Source organism: Elaeis guineensis, chromosome 1 (genome assembly GCF_000442705.2).
Source record: "Elaeis guineensis isolate ETL-2024a chromosome 1, EG11, whole genome shotgun sequence".
Classification (NCBI taxonomy): domain Eukaryota; kingdom Viridiplantae; phylum Streptophyta; class Magnoliopsida; order Arecales; family Arecaceae; genus Elaeis; species Elaeis guineensis.
In genome coordinates, this window is record NC_025993.2 from 162,474,897 (window position 1) to 162,484,265 (window position 9,369).

Below are 9,369 nucleotides of genomic sequence, written 5' to 3' on the forward strand. Positions count from 1 at the left end.
TAGCCCTCAATACTTCGTCATTCTCCCAACCATACACAAAGGAAAAAGTTTCAACAAAGACTACCAGATAGTTTTATCTTCCCCAATCAAAGTATCAGAGTCCAAATAGCAACTGACAAACCCTCCTTTAGCTACTCAGGGCCCAATTGCCGGAGATGCTACTTTTATCGTAAGCCCTAGTGAATACTAATGTTGAATAAGTCATCTTCTCTATTGTGGAGCATTCAGACAAGATTTTATGGACCGACGCCTAAAAAATGCCAGTACCATACTAAACTTGTATGATTGCTCCACTTTATTAAAAAAATTAAAATCCAAAAAAAAAAAGGCGAATAACTGAGTGTCCAGAGCAACTGGACAAGCTAGGCCAATATGACTAGCTTAATGTGAGTTGTTATGTATATTGAGAATGTTCGATGTTCTATGAGCTTGTGACTTGAGATTAAGATGAAATATTACAAATTTTATTGTATGAATCAATATTTGATCTCCCCAAAATTATTAGAAAAATGAGAGAAAAAACTATTAAGTAGACTTAATCTATAGTAAATGTTATAGACTAAGCTAATGAAAAAAATATCACCACAGCATTTGAGGTGGTTAAACAGGTGTGTTGAAGTGTTGAAGAGGCATTTTTTCATTAGCTTAATTTATAGAATTTATTATAAGCTAAATCTATCTAATAATGTTTTGAAAAAAATGATCAATAATGGCTTGGCTTGGCTTGGCTTAGGAACTGTATAACATGAAGCATATATTAATGGCTTGGCTTGCATCATTTAATAATGGACTTAACTCATCCTTAGGTTGTATTTGGTGCATCGCCAAACAATCTTGGAAGATAATATAGATTTTCGTCAGAATAGATTGCCATCATTAAATTATCAGTAATATTGATTACTATATTTGGTATACATAGATAATGTTGTAGTAAAATTACTGATAATCTTGATTGACATATTTAATATGACAATTAGATTATCAGTAATATAAAATTAAATTTTTAAAATATTCTTAATAATTTTGCTCTGATGCTCTTCTTTTTTCTCGATGAGAAGTAAATGGAAGTAATGTGGGTGTGGTAGTTATGCGGAGAAGCAGCAGGCCAAGAGGTATATATGGGGAACCGCGGGCATTGGGGGGTGGGGAGGAGGCACGCGCATGTGGAGCCGTGGACGTGGTGGGGACGGACATGGAGGAGACATGGGGGTGGTGGGGGATAAGGGTGAGAAGTCGCAGGTAAGTCAAGAGAGATGGAGGAGCCGCGGGCTGAGGGCACATGCGGAGGAGGGGCATGGGGAAGAGTTGGGCAATAGGTTTTGTGTGATTTTTTTTAGGAATAATTTTATCCAAAATTTTTTTTACAATATTGCTAAAAAGATAGTAATCTAGATAACCATCCCTCTTTAAGGCAATCCAAATTGCCTTCCATGAGACAATCTAAATTATCGAGATAATCTAGATTATTATTTAAAAAAATATACCAAACATAGTAATTTAGATTATTATATTAAATCACCAGCAATCTGAATAGATTGCCGACTATCAAATGCAACCTTATATACTAGTTAAAACCTAATGGGTTCTCGATTTTAGCCACCTACAAGGCAAATGTGTCCGAAGCAAGTGAAATTCAATCAAAAGCAAATTAAATCATATAAAAACAAACGTTAGGAATCTCAAGGCTCTTCCAAATTGGTGGTCTCACATTTTTAAAATTTTTGAACAATAAATAGTAATTCACTGATAACGAAGTCAGATTTATTTCTAGTGAGAGAGAGAGAGAGAGAGAGAGAGAGAGGGGCGCGGGGGGGGGGGGGGGGAGAAAAGAAAGATGCGAAGTTCACCTTGGATTTTATTTCCCCATGTACATCATACGTAGAAGCCTTTAAATGTGTGGTATCATCAGTCTACATTCTACAAGTGTTGCGTTTTAAGATACAGATATGCTGCTAGTGTTGATGCATCTTTTCAAACCATAAGAATTCTTTAAAAAAAAAAAAAAAAAACATTAGAAGGCCGTGGAGGATTTTTTTTTTTTTTGAGGTTTAATGATTGCAAGGACTTTGTCGGCTCCCAAGATTTTATAACATCCTCCAGGACCACTCCAAATGCCGGAGCATATTTACCATGGATAACGTCTAATTATTAGATAGAGTCGGCATCGTTTGAAGGGTCCCATCGAATCAATGATAGAGGGGCAATGGCATCCCTGTTCACGTGCTCCTATTTCCAGTGGGTCCACTGATGGAGAATTTTTGTTTGACCTCCATTGAGTTTTACTTGTAGAAAAGCAGGCAACCAACCCTTCTTTTTTTTATAATTTTTTTCTGATGAAAAAGGAGTCAGGACCACCCGGCTTTTGTTCCATTAAACATAAAAATTTAAGAAAAAATATATGAAAGAGAAAGCAGCGCAATTACAGCAGAGTTAGATAACTAAAAATAAAATATTGTAATAGATTTAAAAAGCTAGAACCATGCTAAAGGAAAATCACTTTGACTGAAGGACAGGAAAGAGGAGATCGCTGTCTCTGCAATAGAAGGAAGCAAGCAGCAGTTAAGAATCCAATCCATAGATATTTCTTCAACACTTTCTTGAATTAACAATCAGAAACAGTGGTCATGAAACACAGCTAAGAGTGAACTTTAGAATTGCCAATCATTTGGTTATCAACCTCGCTGCTCCTCTAATTTCGTACCAAATTCTGTCATGCTCAATCAGTGACCTGTTATTATAAAACAAAGACCATTCATTGAATAGAATCAAATCCTCCAAGGCAGTTGAAGACATCGTTTTTTGCTTGTTCATAAAAATTCTTGAATCTCTCTTCCCAAATGGCCCAACTCATGACAGCTGCTAGCATTAGCATAACATTATACACAGGCCTTAAAAAGTTCCTTTTAATCCATTTTATGCAAAGCTTAGTGAAGATTTTGAAGTATGGTAATGTTCCCATCAACAAGTATATTGACTTCCAAATACGTCCCGCGAATGGACAGCCAGCAAAAGGTTGATCGAGAGTTTCAATTGTGTTGCAGCCAATCCCCTCGTCGCTTGGTCGCCGGGAACGAGCACCTGCAAAAGAAATCCGCACTGACCGGAGGTGACTCCGGCGGAGACCCTCCGACGGTCAAGTCAGAGAGGAGACTAGGCAACAGTAGAAAAGAATCAAAAAGCTCAGCGAAAGAGAGAGAGCTAGGCCCAAGGGTTTCCAAGAAATCTCTTCCAGCACTGTTGCCTTCCCCATTTTATAATAGAGCGCGGTATGGCGCCGTCATTAATGGCACAGACAATGGGGGGAGTTGTCAAATCGTCAGAGGCTGTCAGAGTTGCCGCGGACTATCAAGTCGCCGTAGGCTTGTCACATCACTGGGATTAATCTATGTCCTTGGCAGGACAATATCCCAGGGCGGCTGTATCGCATGCCTTTATCAGAACGGCGGCACACAGCGGTCGCACAGCATTCGAGGGAGCCAACCGACTGTACGTCGGTGTTTGGTTGTGGAATGTCAGGTGAAAGTCCAGGGACCCTCCGACGGTCAGTCGGACGCGTTGCGGGAGTCGGATATCGGGCTCCACAGTTCGGCCAGTCGGAAACGGAGAGGGTCTGTCCGACCGACATATATTCGGTCGGACGGTGTCGGCAGTCGTCGGTCGGTGCGGTCGGTAGAGTCGGGCACCGGTCGGATGGGCCCGACGGTGAGTCGGCGTGAGAGGGACCGGTCGGTATATCCCAACAGTTGCCCCCCCACTCCTGAGTTGGATGACGTGCTGGCCAGCATTTTTGCGGCGGCGTCGGGCGAAAGGAGTGGATATCTATCACATTAGGCTCCGACTCTGGCGACCGTATCAATGTTCGATCCGGCGCCAGACGTCTTACGGATGTCAGACGGCTCGTCGGTGTCGGACGTCCCGTCGGTGTCAGGCGTCCCATCGGTGTCAGGCGTCCTATCAGAAATGAAAATCGTCGTTTCCACCGTCTCTTCAGGAATGCGAACCGACACGGCCTTTCCGCCGTGTGGCAGGGGGCCATTGGGCCAGATTATTTCAGGTGGATGAAGGCGATGTGGCCTGATCTGGAACCGATGCGTCGAATCGTCGGGTCGAAGGAGGGCCCAGATGCCGCCACGTGTCACGATCTGTGAGATCCTCGCTGGTCGTGCTTTCATCTCGGTCGTCAGGGGGCACTATATATACAGGGTCACCTGCATCCGAATTTTTACTTTTCAAACTTGCTATCGAGATCCTGGCCATGTGGTCCCTTGCCTCAGGTAATCGTCTCCGTTTCTTTCCTTAGAAAGTCTTTTTCCCTAGGAGCCTCCATCGTTGTCCTTTGTCTTCTTCCTCGCTTCCTCGTAGTTCTCTTCCTTCTTCCTCTCATTCTTTGACTTCTGTTCCAACGTAATGGCTAGAACATCTCCATGAGGAAGTCGGTCGAGGAACCCGACTGACGATTTTCGATCGACCCCGGAGGTGGAGGTCTCTTCACTTTCGGGGCCGAATGTTGATCGGCTCCGAGAGCAGTACTGCATTCTGGAGCAGTTTCAGCTGTTCGCCCCTGGAGCCGATGGTCGGGTTAACAACCCGCCTACGGGCTAGGTGGCCTTCTACATTGAGGACCTCCGGGCCAGTCTCCGCTTTTCGATTTCGGAGTTTATCCGGAACGTGCTGGACTACTACGGACTGTGTCCGACGCAGCTGGCGCCGAACTCGATCTGACAGGTAGTCAGTTTTGCTCTGCTATGTCGGCTTTTGCCGATCAATCCTCGCATTTTGCTCTTCCAAGCCTTTTTTGTTCTCCGACCCCACCCTAAAGCCCAAGGGTGGTGGTATTTCAACCCTCGGAAGGGTCTCTATTTTATCACTGATCTTTCATCGTCGATTCATGGGTGGAAGAACCAGTTCTTCTTCGTCTCTTCTCCCGTTCTCTGAGGGTTCCCTTCCCGCTGGGGGGACCCCCGAACCCAACCAAACGAGAACAGTCGGGTGGAGGCCGGGGATCGAGAAGACTTCCACCGTCTGAAGGACATCTCGATGCCGAAGCAGAAGGAGCTTGTCACCGAGCAAGCCTTGTACGATGCAGGTCTGAGCTCGGTTCCTCGCCTAGGTCTGTTCTTCTTTTCTTTTCTTCTTTTTCCTTTTCTCTATTTTTTGGTGCTGATTCACTGTTGATATTGTAGACATGCCGCCGAGGGTGAGGTTGACGGAGGCCGATGTTCGGCGACACGCGGCTCGAAAGAGGCCGGCGCCTAGAGCCGAACCATCACGGCCTCCCAAGAGGCCTCAAGTGGCACCGCCGGACGAGCCAACGATAGCGGGAGCTAAGTCGGATCGGGAGCCGATCATCGCACTGTCGGTGCCGACAGTGCCTGTTGGGGACCCGTCCGAAGAACGATCGGCTGAGGGGGCAGCCCCATCTGAGGGACGGATGGCCGAGGAATCGGCAGAGGATGTGCCAGCCGCTCAGTCGGCGGAAGAGGTTCGGACAGAGGCGTGCGAGCCCGAACAACCTGCGTCGGCGGCTGCCGCACCTTCCGGAGGGACCCAGTCGGGGTCAAGCATGCCCTCCCTTTCTGACGTCAGGGCTTGGGTTTCCGCACGAGGGAAGGCCCCGATGGCACCTGGCAACGACAGGAGGTCGGCCGATCGTGGAGCGTCGATCGACTCCCCGCTTCCCAAAGGAGCGTCGGCCCTGGCCAACCACGACTTGACCAGGAGGCTATGTCAGGCGGTCATCCTCTCGACTGATATCGAGGTCATGAAGAATCAGCGGGTGTCTGACATGCTGTTCTTTTTCTACCCGACTATGATCCAGGTAAGTCTCTCTTCTTTTCGTTTTTGTCATTTTTCATAAGTTCGATCTTCCGATGATCGGCTTTGTTTGTTTTTTTTGTAGCTGATTTATAACATATCCAAGCTGGAGGCCAGATATCGGAGATTCGACGATCTGCATGCGGCCTAGAAAAATAAGGCCATGGCTGCCGAGGCCGACAAGGTGATATTGGTCGATCAGCTGAAGCAGTCGGTCGATCGGGAGGCCCGACTTGAGGGGGAGATCTCCCACCTCTTAGAAGAGGTCTCCCGACTTAACGGCACTTTGGCTGCTTCGGGGATCGAGCTGCAGTCGGCTCGCGAGGATGCCAAGCGGAAGTCCCGCACCGTTCGCCGGCTGCATCGCGAGTGGGATGACTTTGCCAAGGAACTCAAGGCCGAATGCGAGCAGCTCCAAATAAGCTTAGGGAACCTCGCCAAGGCTAAAGAGAACCTGTCCACCACTCAGGCCGACGCGGACATAGCAAGGGCAGAGATGGAGTCGGCGAAAGAAGCCATGGGTCAAGCCGTGGAGGACTTCCGCGACTCCGAGGAATACCGGGAGGAACTCCTGGAGAGCGGCTTCCTCTCGTACTGAGTGGGGTACGAGGACACTCAAAAAGTCGTTCGGAGCCTGTATCCGGAGCTCAATCTCGATAGCATCATCCAGCCAGAGTCAGAGGCTCAAGCCGTGGGAGAGATGGCCGACCCGTCGTTGGGAGATCGCACCGCCACGGTAGAGGCCGACGCAGACCAGGCTGTCGAAGGTCAGGCGGTGCCAACCCTTGAAGCTACCCCGATCCGAGCGGAAGCGCCGATCGCCCCCGATCTTCTCCCGGTGGAAGAAGTCGACTCCGGTGATTAGTCGGTCTTTTGTTTTTACTTCTGTTTGGTATACTTGTAATCGGGCTTTGGTCCAATTTTGTAAACTTAGCTCGAGCTTCAATGAAATCAAAATTTTTTAACTTCAACTTTTTCTCTGTCTCTATGTATCCTGGGATGTGTCTTGTGTGACTCGCCGAAATACTTTCGAACGCATAAGTCGTAAGCCCAACGTACTAGTTAGGACGTTCGGTAGGATCCCAGATAATGATCCGGAATAGTCGGTAGCGCGCGCCACGGCAAAGGCAGAGCGAACTCCGACTTTAGATCAGCCTCCCGACTGTCGTATGACCCGACAGTCGAGAGCTTAAGTCGAACGCCCATTGCCCAGACCTTAGTTGGTGGGCATGTTCATCGAGTCGGGCGTCGTCCATCCTTCGGGCGTAGCCCTTTGGTTCGATCATCTCGTAGGGTCCAATAATAGAATAATATCCGACGTGTTCAGTAGATGACAAGTCGGTCATCCATTGCCCGCTTCTCTGTCGGGCGTATGCATCGCGACGTGCGGTAAACGGTGGTAAGCCGAATACCCTTCGATCGGTCGTGACCTGGTCGGTGGGTTGCGAACGCGACATGGGTCACGTTGGCCTTTTGCCTTTCCCGGTCGGAGCCAAGTCGGCAAGTTAGCCAGTCGCCTTGCTCGGGTGCTGGCTGGGGAAGGGGCGCGGCTTAGACTCAAGGGGGGTCCCGTCGTCGTCGCCAGCCTTTCGCTAAAGTAGATATGTCGGTCATCGTAAGAGTCCGATGCGCCATCGATGGTTGGGCCGCAGACTTCTCATGGAACGCTGGGCCTAAGTCGTGGCGTCGGGGTTTGTGCTACTTGCGAGCACCGACGCACCGTTGGAGAACCGAGACTGTAGACTCTGAAGTTTTGAAGCTAAATTTGCATTCCGAAGAAGGGTACACAGAATTTACTGGTGGTACAACCTTAGATTGTCGGCATTCCAAGTTTGGAGAATGGCGCTTCCTTCTAGAGTCTCCAGTCGGTAAGCTCCCAGTCCATAGGCGTCTGCTATCTTGTAGGGTCCTTCCCAGTTCGGAGCCAACTTTTCTTGGTCTAGAGGCTTCGAAACTTCGGCCTTTCTCAAGACTAGGTCCCCAGGCCGGAAAAGCTTCGGCTTAACCCTAGCATTGTAGTATCGGGCTACTCTCTATCGGTAGGAAGCCATGCAGAGTAGAGCCTCGCACCGGAGCTCGGGCAGGAGGTCCAAGTCGGCCCTCCGGCATTCGGAGTTGCCCGACTCTTGGTACTGCTCGACTCTAATCAACGATAGCCCGATCTCGAGCGGAATCATTACTTCTGTCCCATAGGCCAAGCTGAAAGGAGATTTTCCGATCGGAACATGGGGTGTCGTTCGGTATGCCCATATGACGGAATTCAATTCTTCGACCCAGAGGCCTTTGGCTTCATTCAGTCAGGTCTTTAGACCATGTAAAATAGTCCGATTGGTCACCTCGACTTCGTCGTTGGACTGTGGGTGCCCGACCGAGGTTAGTCGATGCGTGATATAAAATCTCGCATAGAACTTTCGAAAGTCTCAGTTGTCGAATTATCGTCCATTGTCGGTAATAATGGTGTGCGGTAGTCCGAACCTGAAGATGATAGACTTCTGGACGAAGTCTTCCATCTTTCGCTCGATGATCTGTGCAAGAGATTCGGCTTCTATCCACTTTGTGAAGTAGTCGATCGCGACGACTATGAACTTCCTTTGGCCAAATGCCAGAGGGAAAGGACTGAGTATGTCAATCCCCCACTGGGCGAAGGGCCACGGGGCGACAATAGGAGTGATTTGGCTGACTGGTCGGTGTTGTATGTTGGCATACCTTTGGCATGGCTCACACCTCCGAACCAGCTCAACCGCATCCTTTCTCATAGTGGGCCAGTAGTAACCCTGCCGTAGAACTTTGTAGGCCAAAGATTTGCCCCCCAAGTGATTTCCGCAAATCCCTTCATGTACTTCTCTGAGCATGTAATCCGCATCAGTCGATCCCAAACACCTGAGTAGGGGAAGGGAGAATGACCTTTTGTAGAGTCGGCCATCCATTATTACGTATTGGAAAGCCACCCATCGAAATTGTTTGGCTTCCGTGGGATCTTCAGGGCTGGTTCCGTCGGTCAGATACTAAACGATCGGATCCATCCAGCTTGGTTCGGTCGTCAGTTGCAGCACCTCTTCGGCCCTGTCGATGCTCGGCTACTCGAGGCTCTCTACAAATGTCTGACCCAAGGCGTCGTAGGCTGATGTCGCAAGCCTAGAGAGTGCATCAGCCCGAGCATTCTCTATCCTGAGAATGTGGGAGATCTCGAAATACTTGAGGTGTGTCACGAGATCTCTCACCTTCTGAAGATATTTATCATGGTGGGTCTCGCACCTCAAAGTCACCTTTAACTTGCCCCACGATCAGCTGGGAGTCGGAGAAGACTCTGAGGCTGTCGATCCCAAGCTTCTTCACTACTCTCAAGCCAGCGAGGAGCGCTTCATACTTGGCTTGATTATTAGAGGCTTTAAAGTCGAACCGGAGGGCGTACTCAGTAACCACTCCCTATGAGTTGGTGAGCCAGGAACCCAGCCCCGCTCCCTCGAGCGTTTGGAAGCTCCGTTGATGTGCAACACCCAGGTAGACCTGGGGTCAGGTTCGGAGATTGCAACTTCTTCGGGGCTCCCGCCTTCC